Consider the following 16,284-nt stretch of genomic DNA (forward strand, 5'->3'; position numbering starts at 1 on the left):
AGCATAGATCTCAAAGTCTGTGCACAGAATTTAGCAAGGGCCTCGCACCTTCTGATGCATCAGGTAGGTGCACTATAGCATAGCCTAACCCTCTGTACTTTGGTCTATATTGATGCGGGACATAGACAGCCAGCTGATGACCAATCCATTAGTGCAATGGATGGCTGGAAGCATTTGTCTTTGCCTTTGCAATACCACAGAAGCAATGCATGGTCAATGTACAGCAATGACACACCTGTGTGAACAGCCAGGAGACCCCCCCATGTTATGTTACATAGTTACATAGTTAGTACGGTCGAAAAAAGACATATGTCCATCAAGTTCAACCAGGGAATTAAGGGGTAGGGGTGTGGCGCGATATTGGGGAAGGGATGAGATTTTATATTTCTTCATAAGCATTAATCTTATTTTGTCAATTAGGAACATTCAGCACCCACCCGCTATCAAGGCAGCTGCCTATCATGTCATGCCCTACCTGCACAGGTGTGCTGGCTACTCAAATGATCCAATTAAGGAGGCCATTTAGTCAGCAGCAGCAGAAGTCCTGTGCCTGGACGCTCCAACAGCGGCCAGACACAAGCAGAAGCAGCAGAAGCAGCAGCAGCACCACCTTTTGTTTTTTGGCTGCAGCAGCAGCAGCAGCAGCAGCAAGGCCCACAGGGCTGGCTAGCTGGCTAGCCAGCAAGCAGGTAGCAATGAAAGTAGGAATCTTTCTTTTTAACCCTGTAAGGGGGTGGTGCACTGTACCCGAAGATACTGCCATATCGGGTCAATGCATAGGGCGACGGAAGCAAGCTTCGAAATCGGCCCCCGTTCTCAAAAATCCATTTAATATATGGTCCCCAGATAGGGGACGTATCAGATATTAAACTGATAAGAACAGATACTACACTTGATCTTAGCCAAAAGGCCGAGAAGCGATAACCGTGAAAGGGGCGGGCCCAACAAGGTCCCCTTCATGGGCACTATCACTGCTTGCTGTCAGGGAGGCTGCCAGACAATTTTCCATGCACACTCTGGGCTGGGGGGCAGTCAACCACCAGTACACACAGCAGAACCTAAACCCATACCATTATTGCTAAGCAGCAAGACAGGGGCCCATTGCACTCCCACGGGGCCTTTTTAAATGCAATCCATAACCCGGATTTGCCAGGAACCCTTCTTACTCCTCCTACTTGCATGTGACACTGGGCTTAGGATCTGCATAGGAAACACACACACAAGCACACACCTACCTTTGTTGCCTGCAGATGCCTCCTTGGCTGTCCCCAAACGGTATCAAACCAACACCCACGGGAAGCTGTAAGCATAGAGGACATGCCTGCACCCCATTGGACTTACCTGTGTGGGTTAAATCCGGGTTATTTGACAACCTATGGCGGTGATGGTTCTGCTCAGGCAGAGCAGTGCTGATGCTCCTCATAAAGCTGTCGCTGCTGTGAAGGTTCTAGGTGACATCACAATCCCTATGGTTACATACACGACAAAGCTGGGTTGTTGTTGTTTACACTCTGCAAGGCCTGTGGAAGTGAGTGACATCATAGCACTGTAGTTCTGAGGGTTCTAGATGGATGCAACAATCTCCTGTTGCTTCTATGAAGGCCATAATAGACGACATCACCAAACAGCTCCATAGTCACATACACAGCAAAGGAGAGATGTTGTTTACACCTAGTGATGTCAGTGGTATTGAGTGACATCACAGCACAGTGCTAAGGCTCCTGGGCCTGGACACAGCAGCGGCTGCAATATCTCAACGGAGAATACGTTTATATATATGTGTGTGTGTGCGCGTATATATATATATATATATATATATATATATATATATATATATATATATATATTTCTCCGCCGAAATCACTTTTAAACCCATTTCCACCTTTTTTTCCCTTCTCTTCCTCTTACTTTTTTTTCACGTTTTTTTACGTTTTTCTCCTTTTCGCCTCTTTTCTGGGCGTATTATTCTTCTTTTTCTTCTTTTTTTTCGTCTAATGCATACCCCATCAGTGCAGCAATGCTTATTCAATACCGCCAGCAGATGGAGACACTGGGGGATAATTTTCTAAGGATTTATACTGATTTTTCCTGTCTGAATTTGTCGCACAGAAAGTTGCAGGCCAAATATGTGTGACATTTCTGCGACTTTAGCTTCTAGAGCATTTTTACAACATTATACATAGGTGCTGAATACATAAAAAGCGACTGTTCAGCGACAGACAAGTCGCATCGGCTGAAAGTAGGCCAGAATGTCAGTCCATGTTGGAGCAGGTTTAGATACAGTCTAAAGCATAGATCTCAAAGTCTGTGCACAGAATTTAGCAAGGGCCTCGCACCTTCTGATGCATCAGGTAGGTGCACTATAGCATAGCCTAACCCTCTGTACTTTGGTCTATATTGATGCGGGACATAGACAGCCAGCTGATGACCAATCCATTAGTGCAATGGATGGCTGGAAGCATTTGTCTTTGCCTTTGCAATACCACAGAAGCAATGCATGGTCAATGTACAGCAATGACACACCTGTGTGAACAGCCAGGAGACCCCCCCATGTTATGTTACATAGTTACATAGTTAGTACGGTCGAAAAAAGACATATGTCCATCAAGTTCAACCAGGGAATTAAGGGGTAGGGGTGTGGCGCGATATTGGGGAAGGGATGAGATTTTATATTTCTTCATAAGCATTAATCTTATTTTGTCAATTAGGAACATTCAGCACCCACCCGCTATCAAGGCAGCTGCCTATCATGTCATGCCCTACCTGCACAGGTGTGCTGGCTACTCAAATGATCCAATTAAGGAGGCCATTTAGTCAGCAGCAGCAGAAGTCCTGTGCCTGGACGCTCCAACAGCGGCCAGACACAAGCAGAAGCAGCAGAAGCAGCAGCAGCACCACCTTTTGTTTTTTGGCTGCAGCAGCAGCAGCAGCAGCAGCAAGGCCCACAGGGCTGGCTAGCTGGCTAGCCAGCAAGCAGGTAGCAATGAAAGTAGGAATCTTTCTTTTTAACCCTGTAAGGGGGTGGTGCACTGTACCCGAAGATACTGCCATATCGGGTCAATGCATAGGGCGACGGAAGCAAGCTTCGAAATCGGCCCCCGTTCTCAAAAATCCATTTAATATATGGTCCCCAGATAGGGGACGTATCAGATATTAAACTGATAAGAACAGATACTACACTTGATCTTAGCCAAAAGGCCGAGAAGCGATAACCGTGAAAGGGGCGGGCCCAACAAGGTCCCCTTCATGGGCACTATCACTGCTTGCTGTCAGGGAGGCTGCCAGACAATTTTCCATGCACACTCTGGGCTGGGGGGCAGTCAACCACCAGTACACACAGCAGAACCTAAACCCATACCATTATTGCTAAGCAGCAAGACAGGGGCCCATTGCACTCCCACGGGGCCTTTTTAAATGCAATCCATAACCCGGATTTGCCAGGAACCCTTCTTACTCCTCCTACTTGCATGTGACACTGGGCTTAGGATCTGCATAGGAAACACACACACACAAGCACACACCTACCTTTGTTGCCTGCAGATGCCTCCTTGGCTGTCCCCAAACGGTATCAAACCAACACCCACGGGAAGCTGTAAGCATAGAGGACATGCCTGCACCCCATTGGACTTACCTGTGTGGGTTAAATCCGGGTTATTTGACAACCTATGGCGGTGATGGTTCTGCTCAGGCAGAGCAGTGCTGATGCTCCTCATAAAGCTGTCGCTGCTGTGAAGGTTCTAGGTGACATCACAATCCCTATGGTTACATACACGACAAAGCTGGGTTGTTGTTGTTTACACTCTGCAAGGCCTGTGGAAGTGAGTGACATCATAGCACTGTAGTTCTGAGGGTTCTAGATGGATGCAACAATCTCCTGTTGCTTCTATGAAGGCCATAATAGACGACATCACCAAACAGCTCCATAGTCACATACACAGCAAAGGAGAGATGTTGTTTACACCTAGTGATGTCAGTGGTATTGAGTGACATCACAGCACAGTGCTAAGGCTCCTGGGCCTGGACACAGCAGCGGCTGCAATATCTCAACGGAGAATACGTTTATATATATGTGTGTGTGTGCGCGTATATATATATATATATATATATATATATATATATATATATATATTTCTCCGCCGAAATCACTTTTAAACCCATTTCCACCTTTTTTTCCCTTCTCTTCCTCTTACTTTTTTTTCACGTTTTTTTTACGTTTTTCTCCTTTTCGCCTCTTTTCTGGGCGTATTATTCTTCTTTTTCTTCTTTTTTTTCGTCTAATGCATACCCCATCAGTGCAGCAATGCTTATTCAATACCGCCAGCAGATGGAGACACTGGGGGATAATTTTCTAAGGATTTATACTGATTTTTCCTGTCTGAATTTGTCGCACAGAAAGTTGCAGGCCAAATATGTGTGACATTTCTGCGACTTTAGCTTCTAGAGCATTTTTACAACATTATACATAGGTGCTGAATACATAAAAAGCGACTGTTCAGCGACAGACAAGTCGCATCGGCTGAAAGTAGGCCAGAATGTCAGTCCATGTTGGAGCAGGTTTAGATACAGTCTAAAGCATAGATCTCAAAGTCTGTGCACAGAATTTAGCAAGGGCCTCGCACCTTCTGATGCATCAGGTAGGTGCACTATAGCATAGCCTAACCCTCTGTACTTTGGTCTATATTGATGCGGGACATAGACAGCCAGCTGATGACCAATCCATTAGTGCAATGGATGGCTGGAAGCATTTGTCTTTGCCTTTGCAATACCACAGAAGCAATGCATGGTCAATGTACAGCAATGACACACCTGTGTGAACAGCCAGGAGACCCCCCCATGTTATGTTACATAGTTACATAGTTAGTACGGTCGAAAAAAGACATATGTCCATCAAGTTCAACCAGGGAATTAAGGGGTAGGGGTGTGGCGCGATATTGGGGAAGGGATGAGATTTTATATTTCTTCATAAGCATTAATCTTATTTTGTCAATTAGGAACATTCAGCACCCACCCGCTATCAAGGCAGCTGCCTATCATGTCATGCCCTACCTGCACAGGTGTGCTGGCTACTCAAATGATCCAATTAAGGAGGCCATTTAGTCAGCAGCAGCAGAAGTCCTGTGCCTGGACGCTCCAACAGCGGCCAGACACAAGCAGAAGCAGCAGAAGCAGCAGCAGCACCACCTTTTGTTTTTTGGCTGCAGCAGCAGCAGCAGCAGCAGCAAGGCCCACAGGGCTGGCTAGCTGGCTAGCCAGCAAGCAGGTAGCAATGAAAGTAGGAATCTTTCTTTTTAACCCTGTAAGGGGGTGGTGCACTGTACCCGAAGATACTGCCATATCGGGTCAATGCATAGGGCGACGGAAGCAAGCTTCGAAATCGGCCCCCGTTCTCAAAAATCCATTTAATATATGGTCCCCAGATAGGGGACGTATCAGATATTAAACTGATAAGAACAGATACTACACTTGATCTTAGCCAAAAGGCCGAGAAGCGATAACCGTGAAAGGGGCGGGCCCAACAAGGTCCCCTTCATGGGCACTATCACTGCTTGCTGTCAGGGAGGCTGCCAGACAATTTTCCATGCACACTCTGGGCTGGGGGGCAGTCAACCACCAGTACACACAGCAGAACCTAAACCCATACCATTATTGCTAAGCAGCAAGACAGGGGCCCATTGCACTCCCACGGGGCCTTTTTAAATGCAATCCATAACCCGGATTTGCCAGGAACCCTTCTTACTCCTCCTACTTGCATGTGACACTGGGCTTAGGATCTGCATAGGAAACACACACACAAGCACACACCTACCTTTGTTGCCTGCAGATGCCTCCTTGGCTGTCCCCAAACGGTATCAAACCAACACCCACGGGAAGCTGTAAGCATAGAGGACATGCCTGCACCCCATTGGACTTACCTGTGTGGGTTAAATCCGGGTTATTTGACAACCTATGGCGGTGATGGTTCTGCTCAGGCAGAGCAGTGCTGATGCTCCTCATAAAGCTGTCGCTGCTGTGAAGGTTCTAGGTGACATCACAATCCCTATGGTTACATACACGACAAAGCTGGGTTGTTGTTGTTTACACTCTGCAAGGCCTGTGGAAGTGAGTGACATCATAGCACTGTAGTTCTGAGGGTTCTAGATGGATGCAACAATCTCCTGTTGCTTCTATGAAGGCCATAATAGACGACATCACCAAACAGCTCCATAGTCACATACACAGCAAAGGAGAGATGTTGTTTACACCTAGTGATGTCAGTGGTATTGAGTGACATCACAGCACAGTGCTAAGGCTCCTGGGCCTGGACACAGCAGCGGCTGCAATATCTCAACGGAGAATACGTTTATATATATGTGTGTGTGTGCGCGTATATATATATATATATATATATATATATATATATATATATATATATATATTCTCCGCCGAAATCACTTTTAAACCCATTTCCACCTTTTTTTCCCTTCTCTTCCTCTTACTTTTTTTTCACGTTTTTTTACGTTTTTCTCCTTTTCGCCTCTTTTCTGGGCGTATTATTCTTCTTTTTCTTCTTTTTTTTCGTCTAATGCATACCCCATCAGTGCAGCAATGCTTATTCAATACCGCCAGCAGATGGAGACACTGGGGGATAATTTTCTAAGGATTTATACTGATTTTTCCTGTCTGAATTTGTCGCACAGAAAGTTGCAGGCCAAATATGTGTGACATTTCTGCGACTTTAGCTTCTAGAGCATTTTTACAACATTATACATAGGTGCTGAATACATAAAAAGCGACTGTTCAGCGACAGACAAGTCGCATCGGCTGAAAGTAGGCCAGAATGTCAGTCCATGTTGGAGCAGGTTTAGATACAGTCTAAAGCATAGATCTCAAAGTCTGTGCACAGAATTTAGCAAGGGCCTCGCACCTTCTGATGCATCAGGTAGGTGCACTATAGCATAGCCTAACCCTCTGTACTTTGGTCTATATTGATGCGGGACATAGACAGCCAGCTGATGACCAATCCATTAGTGCAATGGATGGCTGGAAGCATTTGTCTTTGCCTTTGCAATACCACAGAAGCAATGCATGGTCAATGTACAGCAATGACACACCTGTGTGAACAGCCAGGAGACCCCCCCATGTTATGTTACATAGTTACATAGTTAGTACGGTCGAAAAAAGACATATGTCCATCAAGTTCAACCAGGGAATTAAGGGGTAGGGGTGTGGCGCGATATTGGGGAAGGGATGAGATTTTATATTTCTTCATAAGCATTAATCTTATTTTGTCAATTAGGAACATTCAGCACCCACCCGCTATCAAGGCAGCTGCCTATCATGTCATGCCCTACCTGCACAGGTGTGCTGGCTACTCAAATGATCCAATTAAGGAGGCCATTTAGTCAGCAGCAGCAGAAGTCCTGTGCCTGGACGCTCCAACAGCGGCCAGACACAAGCAGAAGCAGCAGAAGCAGCAGCAGCACCACCTTTTGTTTTTTGGCTGCAGCAGCAGCAGCAGCAGCAGCAAGGCCCACAGGGCTGGCTAGCTGGCTAGCCAGCAAGCAGGTAGCAATGAAAGTAGGAATCTTTCTTTTTAACCCTGTAAGGGGGTGGTGCACTGTACCCGAAGATACTGCCATATCGGGTCAATGCATAGGGCGACGGAAGCAAGCTTCGAAATCGGCCCCCGTTCTCAAAAATCCATTTAATATATGGTCCCCAGATAGGGGACGTATCAGATATTAAACTGATAAGAACAGATACTACACTTGATCTTAGCCAAAAGGCCGAGAAGCGATAACCGTGAAAGGGGCGGGCCCAACAAGGTCCCCTTCATGGGCACTATCACTGCTTGCTGTCAGGGAGGCTGCCAGACAATTTTCCATGCACACTCTGGGCTGGGGGGCAGTCAACCACCAGTACACACAGCAGAACCTAAACCCATACCATTATTGCTAAGCAGCAAGACAGGGGCCCATTGCACTCCCACGGGGCCTTTTTAAATGCAATCCATAACCCGGATTTGCCAGGAACCCTTCTTACTCCTCCTACTTGCATGTGACACTGGGCTTAGGATCTGCATAGGAAACACACACACAAGCACACACCTACCTTTGTTGCCTGCAGATGCCTCCTTGGCTGTCCCCAAACGGTATCAAACCAACACCCACGGGAAGCTGTAAGCATAGAGGACATGCCTGCACCCCATTGGACTTACCTGTGTGGGTTAAATCCGGGTTATTTGACAACCTATGGCGGTGATGGTTCTGCTCAGGCAGAGCAGTGCTGATGCTCCTCATAAAGCTGTCGCTGCTGTGAAGGTTCTAGGTGACATCACAATCCCTATGGTTACATACACGACAAAGCTGGGTTGTTGTTGTTTACACTCTGCAAGGCCTGTGGAAGTGAGTGACATCATAGCACTGTAGTTCTGAGGGTTCTAGATGGATGCAACAATCTCCTGTTGCTTCTATGAAGGCCATAATAGACGACATCACCAAACAGCTCCATAGTCACATACACAGCAAAGGAGAGATGTTGTTTACACCTAGTGATGTCAGTGGTATTGAGTGACATCACAGCACAGTGCTAAGGCTCCTGGGCCTGGACACAGCAGCGGCTGCAATATCTCAACGGAGAATACGTTTATATATATGTGTGTGTGTGCGCGTATATATATATATATATATATATATATATATATATATATATATATATTTCTCCGCCGAAATCACTTTTAAACCCATTTCCACCTTTTTTTCCCTTCTCTTCCTCTTACTTTTTTTTCACGTTTTTTTACGTTTTTCTCCTTTTCGCCTCTTTTCTGGGCGTATTATTCTTCTTTTTCTTCTTTTTTTTCGTCTAATGCATACCCCATCAGTGCAGCAATGCTTATTCAATACCGCCAGCAGATGGAGACACTGGGGGATAATTTTCTAAGGATTTATACTGATTTTTCCTGTCTGAATTTGTCGCACAGAAAGTTGCAGGCCAAATATGTGTGACATTTCTGCGACTTTAGCTTCTAGAGCATTTTTACAACATTATACATAGGTGCTGAATACATAAAAAGCGACTGTTCAGCGACAGACAAGTCGCATCGGCTGAAAGTAGGCCAGAATGTCAGTCCATGTTGGAGCAGGTTTAGATACAGTCTAAAGCATAGATCTCAAAGTCTGTGCACAGAATTTAGCAAGGGCCTCGCACCTTCTGATGCATCAGGTAGGTGCACTATAGCATAGCCTAACCCTCTGTACTTTGGTCTATATTGATGCGGGACATAGACAGCCAGCTGATGACCAATCCATTAGTGCAATGGATGGCTGGAAGCATTTGTCTTTGCCTTTGCAATACCACAGAAGCAATGCATGGTCAATGTACAGCAATGACACACCTGTGTGAACAGCCAGGAGACCCCCCCATGTTATGTTACATAGTTACATAGTTAGTACGGTCGAAAAAAGACATATGTCCATCAAGTTCAACCAGGGAATTAAGGGGTAGGGGTGTGGCGCGATATTGGGGAAGGGATGAGATTTTATATTTCTTCATAAGCATTAATCTTATTTTGTCAATTAGGAACATTCAGCACCCACCCGCTATCAAGGCAGCTGCCTATCATGTCATGCCCTACCTGCACAGGTGTGCTGGCTACTCAAATGATCCAATTAAGGAGGCCATTTAGTCAGCAGCAGCAGAAGTCCTGTGCCTGGACGCTCCAACAGCGGCCAGACACAAGCAGAAGCAGCAGAAGCAGCAGCAGCACCACCTTTTGTTTTTTGGCTGCAGCAGCAGCAGCAGCAGCAGCAAGGCCCACAGGGCTGGCTAGCTGGCTAGCCAGCAAGCAGGTAGCAATGAAAGTAGGAATCTTTCTTTTTAACCCTGTAAGGGGGTGGTGCACTGTACCCGAAGATACTGCCATATCGGGTCAATGCATAGGGCGACGGAAGCAAGCTTCGAAATCGGCCCCCGTTCTCAAAAATCCATTTAATATATGGTCCCCAGATAGGGGACGTATCAGATATTAAACTGATAAGAACAGATACTACACTTGATCTTAGCCAAAAGGCCGAGAAGCGATAACCGTGAAAGGGGCGGGCCCAACAAGGTCCCCTTCATGGGCACTATCACTGCTTGCTGTCAGGGAGGCTGCCAGACAATTTTCCATGCACACTCTGGGCTGGGGGGCAGTCAACCACCAGTACACACAGCAGAACCTAAACCCATACCATTATTGCTAAGCAGCAAGACAGGGGCCCATTGCACTCCCACGGGGCCTTTTTAAATGCAATCCATAACCCGGATTTGCCAGGAACCCTTCTTACTCCTCCTACTTGCATGTGACACTGGGCTTAGGATCTGCATAGGAAACACACACACAAGCACACACCTACCTTTGTTGTCTGCAGATGCCTCCTTGGCTGTCCCCAAACGGTATCAAACCAACACCCACGGGAAGCTGTAAGCATAGAGGACATGCCTGCACCCCATTGGACTTACCTGTGTGGGTTAAATCCGGGTTATTTGACAACCTATGGCGGTGATGGTTCTGCTCAGGCAGAGCAGTGCTGATGCTCCTCATAAAGCTGTCGCTGCTGTGAAGGTTCTAGGTGACATCACAATCCCTATGGTTACATACACGACAAAGCTGGGTTGTTGTTGTTTACACTCTGCAAGGCCTGTGGAAGTGAGTGACATCATAGCACTGTAGTTCTGAGGGTTCTAGATGGATGCAACAATCTCCTGTTGCTTCTATGAAGGCCATAATAGACGACATCACCAAACAGCTCCATAGTCACATACACAGCAAAGGAGAGATGTTGTTTACACCTAGTGATGTCAGTGGTATTGAGTGACATCACAGCACAGTGCTAAGGCTCCTGGGCCTGGACACAGCAGCGGCTGCAATATCTCAACGGAGAATACGTTTATATATATGTGTGTGTGTGCGCGTATATATATATATATATATATATATATATATATATATATATATTTCTCCGCCGAAATCACTTTTAAACCCATTTCCACCTTTTTTTCCCTTCTCTTCCTCTTACTTTTTTTTCACGTTTTTTTACGTTTTTCTCCTTTTCGCCTCTTTTCTGGGCGTATTATTCTTCTTTTTCTTCTTTTTTTTCGTCTAATGCATACCCCATCAGTGCAGCAATGCTTATTCAATACCGCCAGCAGATGGAGACACTGGGGGATAATTTTCTAAGGATTTATACTGATTTTTCCTGTCTGAATTTGTCGCACAGAAAGTTGCAGGCCAAATATGTGTGACATTTCTGCGACTTTAGCTTCTAGAGCATTTTTACAACATTATACATAGGTGCTGAATACATAAAAAGCGACTGTTCAGCGACAGACAAGTCGCATCGGCTGAAAGTAGGCCAGAATGTCAGTCCATGTTGGAGCAGGTTTAGATACAGTCTAAAGCATAGATCTCAAAGTCTGTGCACAGAATTTAGCAAGGGCCTCGCACCTTCTGATGCATCAGGTAGGTGCACTATAGCATAGCCTAACCCTCTGTACTTTGGTCTATATTGATGCGGGACATAGACAGCCAGCTGATGACCAATCCATTAGTGCAATGGATGGCTGGAAGCATTTGTCTTTGCCTTTGCAATACCACAGAAGCAATGCATGGTCAATGTACAGCAATGACACACCTGTGTGAACAGCCAGGAGACCCCCCCATGTTATGTTACATAGTTACATAGTTAGTACGGTCGAAAAAAGACATATGTCCATCAAGTTCAACCAGGGAATTAAGGGGTAGGGGTGTGGCGCGATATTGGGGAAGGGATGAGATTTTATATTTCTTCATAAGCATTAATCTTATTTTGTCAATTAGGAACATTCAGCACCCACCCGCTATCAAGGCAGCTGCCTATCATGTCATGCCCTACCTGCACAGGTGTGCTGGCTACTCAAATGATCCAATTAAGGAGGCCATTTAGTCAGCAGCAGCAGAAGTCCTGTGCCTGGACGCTCCAACAGCGGCCAGACACAAGCAGAAGCAGCAGAAGCAGCAGCAGCAGCACCTTTTGTTTTTTGGCTGCAGCAGCAGCAGCAGCAGCAGCAAGGCCCACAGGGCTGGCTAGCTGGCTAGCCAGCAAGCAGGTAGCAATGAAAGTAGGAATCTTTCTTTTTAACCCTGTAAGGGGGTGGTGCACTGTACCCGAAGATACTGCCATATCGGGTCAATGCATAGGGCGACGGAAGCAAGCTTCGAAATCGGCCCCCGTTCTCAAAAATCCATTTAATATATGGTCCCCAGATAGGGGACGTATCAGATATTAAACTGATAAGAACAGATACTACACTTGATCTTAGCCAAAAGGCCGAGAAGCGATAACCGTGAAAGGGGCGGGCCCAACAAGGTCCCCTTCATGGGCACTATCACTGCTTGCTGTCAGGGAGGCTGCCAGACAATTTTCCATGCACACTCTGGGCTGGGGGGCAGTCAACCACCAGTACACACAGCAGAACCTAAACCCATACCATTATTGCTAAGCAGCAAGACAGGGGCCCATTGCACTCCCACGGGGCCTTTTTAAATGCAATCCATAACCCGGATTTGCCAGGAACCCTTCTTACTCCTCCTACTTGCATGTGACACTGGGCTTAGGATCTGCATAGGAAACACACACACAAGCACACACCTACCTTTGTTGCCTGCAGATGCCTCCTTGGCTGTCCCCAAACGGTATCAAACCAACACCCACGGGAAGCTGTAAGCATAGAGGACATGCCTGCACCCCATTGGACTTACCTGTGTGGGTTAAATCCGGGTTATTTGACAACCTATGGCGGTGATGGTTCTGCTCAGGCAGAGCAGTGCTGATGCTCCTCATAAAGCTGTCGCTGCTGTGAAGGTTCTAGGTGACATCACAATCCCTATGGTTACATACACGACAAAGCTGGGTTGTTGTTGTTTACACTCTGCAAGGCCTGTGGAAGTGAGTGACATCATAGCACTGTAGTTCTGAGGGTTCTAGATGGATGCAACAATCTCCTGTTGCTTCTATGAAGGCCATAATAGACGACATCACCAAACAGCTCCATAGTCACATACACAGCAAAGGAGAGATGTTGTTTACACCTAGTGATGTCAGTGGTATTGAGTGACATCACAGCACAGTGCTAAGGCTCCTGGGCCTGGACACAGCAGCGGCTGCAATATCTCAACGGAGAATACGTTTATATATATGTGTGTGTGTGCGCGTATATATATATATATATATATATATATATATATATATATATATATATTTCTCCGCCGAAATCACTTTTAAACCCATTTCCACCTTTTTTTCCCTTCTCTTCCTCTTACTTTTTTTTCACGTTTTTTTACGTTTTTCTCCTTTTCGCCTCTTTTCTGGGCGTATTATTCTTCTTTTTCTTCTTTTTTTTCGTCTAATGCATACCCCATCAGTGCAGCAATGCTTATTCAATACCGCCAGCAGATGGAGACACTGGGGGATAATTTTCTAAGGATTTATACTGATTTTTCCTGTCTGAATTTGTCGCACAGAAAGTTGCAGGCCAAATATGTGTGACATTTCTGCGACTTTAGCTTCTAGAGCATTTTTACAACATTATACATAGGTGCTGAATACATAAAAAGCGACTGTTCAGCGACAGACAAGTCGCATCGGCTGAAAGTAGGCCAGAATGTCAGTCCATGTTGGAGCAGGTTTAGATACAGTCTAAAGCATAGATCTCAAAGTCTGTGCACAGAATTTAGCAAGGGCCTCGCACCTTCTGATGCATCAGGTAGGTGCACTATAGCATAGCCTAACCCTCTGTACTTTGGTCTATATTGATGCGGGACATAGACAGCCAGCTGATGACCAATCCATTAGTGCAATGGATGGCTGGAAGCATTTGTCTTTGCCTTTGCAATACCACAGAAGCAATGCATGGTCAATGTACAGCAATGACACACCTGTGTGAACAGCCAGGAGACCCCCCCATGTTATGTTACATAGTTACATAGTTAGTACGGTCGAAAAAAGACATATGTCCATCAAGTTCAACCAGGGAATTAAGGGGTAGGGGTGTGGCGCGATATTGGGGAAGGGATGAGATTTTATATTTCTTCATAAGCATTAATCTTATTTTGTCAATTAGGAACATTCAGCACCCACCCGCTATCAAGGCAGCTGCCTATCATGTCATGCCCTACCTGCACAGGTGTGCTGGCTACTCAAATGATCCAATTAAGGAGGCCATTTAGTCAGCAGCAGCAGAAGTCCTGTGCCTGGACGCTCCAACAGCGGCCAGACACAAGCAGAAGCAGCAGAAGCAGCAGCAGCACCACCTTTTGTTTTTTGGCTGCAGCAGCAGCAGCAGCAGCAGCAAGGCCCACAGGGCTGGCTAGCTGGCTAGCCAGCAAGCAGGTAGCAATGAAAGTAGGAATCTTTCTTTTTAACCCTGTAAGGGGGTGGTGCACTGTACCCGAAGATACTGCCATATCGGGTCAATGCATAGGGCGACGGAAGCAAGCTTCGAAATCGGCCCCCGTTCTCAAAAATCCATTTAATATATGGTCCCCAGATAGGGGACGTATCAGATATTAAACTGATAAGAACAGATACTACACTTGATCTTAGCCAAAAGGCCGAGAAGCGATAACCGTGAAAGGGGCGGGCCCAACAAGGTCCCCTTCATGGGCACTATCACTGCTTGCTGTCAGGGAGGCTGCCAGACAATTTTCCATGCACACTCTGGGCTGGGGGGCAGTCAACCACCAGTACACACAGCAGAACCTAAACCCATACCATTATTGCTAAGCAGCAAGACAGGGGCCCATTGCACTCCCACGGGGCCTTTTTAAATGCAATCCATAACCCGGATTTGCCAGGAACCCTTCTTACTCCTCCTACTTGCATGTGACACTGGGCTTAGGATCTGCATAGGAAACACACACACAAGCACACACCTACCTTTGTTGCCTGCAGATGCCTCCTTGGCTGTCCCCAAACGGTATCAAACCAACACCCACGGGAAGCTGTAAGCATAGAGGACATGCCTGCACCCCATTGGACTTACCTGTGTGGGTTAAATCCGGGTTATTTGACAACCTATGGCGGTGATGGTTCTGCTCAGGCAGAGCAGTGCTGATGCTCCTCATAAAGCTGTCGCTGCTGTGAAGGTTCTAGGTGACATCACAATCCCTATGGTTACATACACGACAAAGCTGGGTTGTTGTTGTTTACACTCTGCAAGGCCTGTGGAAGTGAGTGACATCATAGCACTGTAGTTCTGAGGGTTCTAGATGGATGCAACAATCTCCTGTTGCTTCTATGAAGGCCATAATAGACGACATCACCAAACAGCTCCATAGTCACATACACAGCAAAGGAGAGATGTTGTTTACACCTAGTGATGTCAGTGGTATTGAGTGACATCACAGCACAGTGCTAAGGCTCCTGGGCCTGGACACAGCAGCGGCTGCAATATCTCAACGGAGAATACGTTTATATATATGTGTGTGTGTGCGCGTATATATATATATATATATATATATATATATATATATATATATATATTTCTCCGCCGAAATCACTTTTAAACCCATTTCCACCTTTTTTTCCCTTCTCTTCCTCTTACTTTTTTTTCACGTTTTTTTACGTTTTTCTCCTTTTCGCCTCTTTTCTGGGCGTATTATTCTTCTTTTTCTTCTTTTTTTTCGTCTAATGCATACCCCATCAGTGCAGCAATGCTTATTCAATACCGCCAGCAGATGGAGACACTGGGGGATAATTTTCTAAGGATTTATACTGATTTTTCCTGTCTGAATTTGTCGCACAGAAAGTTGCAGGCCAAATATGTGTGACATTTCTGCGACTTTAGCTTCTAGAGCATTTTTACAACATTATACATAGGTGCTGAATACATAAAAAGCGACTGTTCAGCGACAGACAAGTCGCATCGGCTGAAAGTAGGCCAGAATGTCAGTCCATGTTGGAGCAGGTTTAGATACAGTCTAAAGCATAGATCTCAAAGTCTGTGCACAGAATTTAGCAAGGGCCTCGCACCTTCTGATGCATCAGGTAGGTGCACTATAGCATAGCCTAACCCTCTGTACTTTGGTCTATATTGATGCGGGACATAGACAGCCAGCTGATGACCAATCCATTAGTGCAATGGATGGCTGGAAGCATTTGTCTTTGCCTTTGCAATACCACAGAAGCAATGCATGGTCAATGTACAGCAATGACACACCTGTGTGAACAGCCAGGAGACCCCCCCATGTTATGTTACATAGTTACATAGTTAGTACGGTCGAAAAAA

General features: G+C 46.0%; 7 non-coding genes across 7 annotated transcripts; all 7 read right to left on the reverse strand.

Annotated features, from left to right (window-relative positions):
• Positions 1-731: 731 nt before the first annotated feature.
• LOC130308776 (U2 spliceosomal RNA) lies at positions 732-922 on the reverse strand. Its single transcript, XR_008857710.1, has one exon. It is a non-coding gene; the product is annotated as a U2 spliceosomal RNA (small nuclear RNA).
• A 2,097-nt stretch (positions 923-3,019) lies between these two features.
• LOC130308788 (U2 spliceosomal RNA) lies at positions 3,020-3,210 on the reverse strand. The gene has a single exon (XR_008857721.1). It is a non-coding gene; the product is annotated as a U2 spliceosomal RNA (small nuclear RNA).
• Positions 3,211-5,302: 2,092 nt separating this feature from the next.
• LOC130308799 (U2 spliceosomal RNA) lies at positions 5,303-5,493 on the reverse strand. Its single transcript, XR_008857732.1, has one exon. It is a non-coding gene; the product is annotated as a U2 spliceosomal RNA (small nuclear RNA).
• A 2,094-nt stretch (positions 5,494-7,587) lies between these two features.
• LOC130308803 (U2 spliceosomal RNA) lies at positions 7,588-7,778 on the reverse strand. The gene has a single exon (XR_008857736.1). It is a non-coding gene; the product is annotated as a U2 spliceosomal RNA (small nuclear RNA).
• A 2,091-nt stretch (positions 7,779-9,869) lies between these two features.
• On the reverse strand, positions 9,870-10,060 carry LOC130308766 (U2 spliceosomal RNA). The gene has a single exon (XR_008857700.1). It is a non-coding gene; the product is annotated as a U2 spliceosomal RNA (small nuclear RNA).
• Positions 10,061-12,147: 2,087 nt separating this feature from the next.
• Positions 12,148-12,338, reverse strand: LOC130308767 (U2 spliceosomal RNA). Its single transcript, XR_008857701.1, has one exon. It is a non-coding gene; the product is annotated as a U2 spliceosomal RNA (small nuclear RNA).
• Positions 12,339-14,429: 2,091 nt separating this feature from the next.
• On the reverse strand, positions 14,430-14,620 carry LOC130308768 (U2 spliceosomal RNA). The gene has a single exon (XR_008857702.1). It is a non-coding gene; the product is annotated as a U2 spliceosomal RNA (small nuclear RNA).
• Positions 14,621-16,284: the final 1,664 nt, after the last annotated feature.

Source organism: Hyla sarda, unplaced genomic scaffold (genome assembly GCF_029499605.1).
Source record: "Hyla sarda isolate aHylSar1 unplaced genomic scaffold, aHylSar1.hap1 scaffold_1494, whole genome shotgun sequence".
NCBI lineage: Eukaryota > Metazoa > Chordata > Amphibia > Anura > Hylidae > Hyla > Hyla sarda.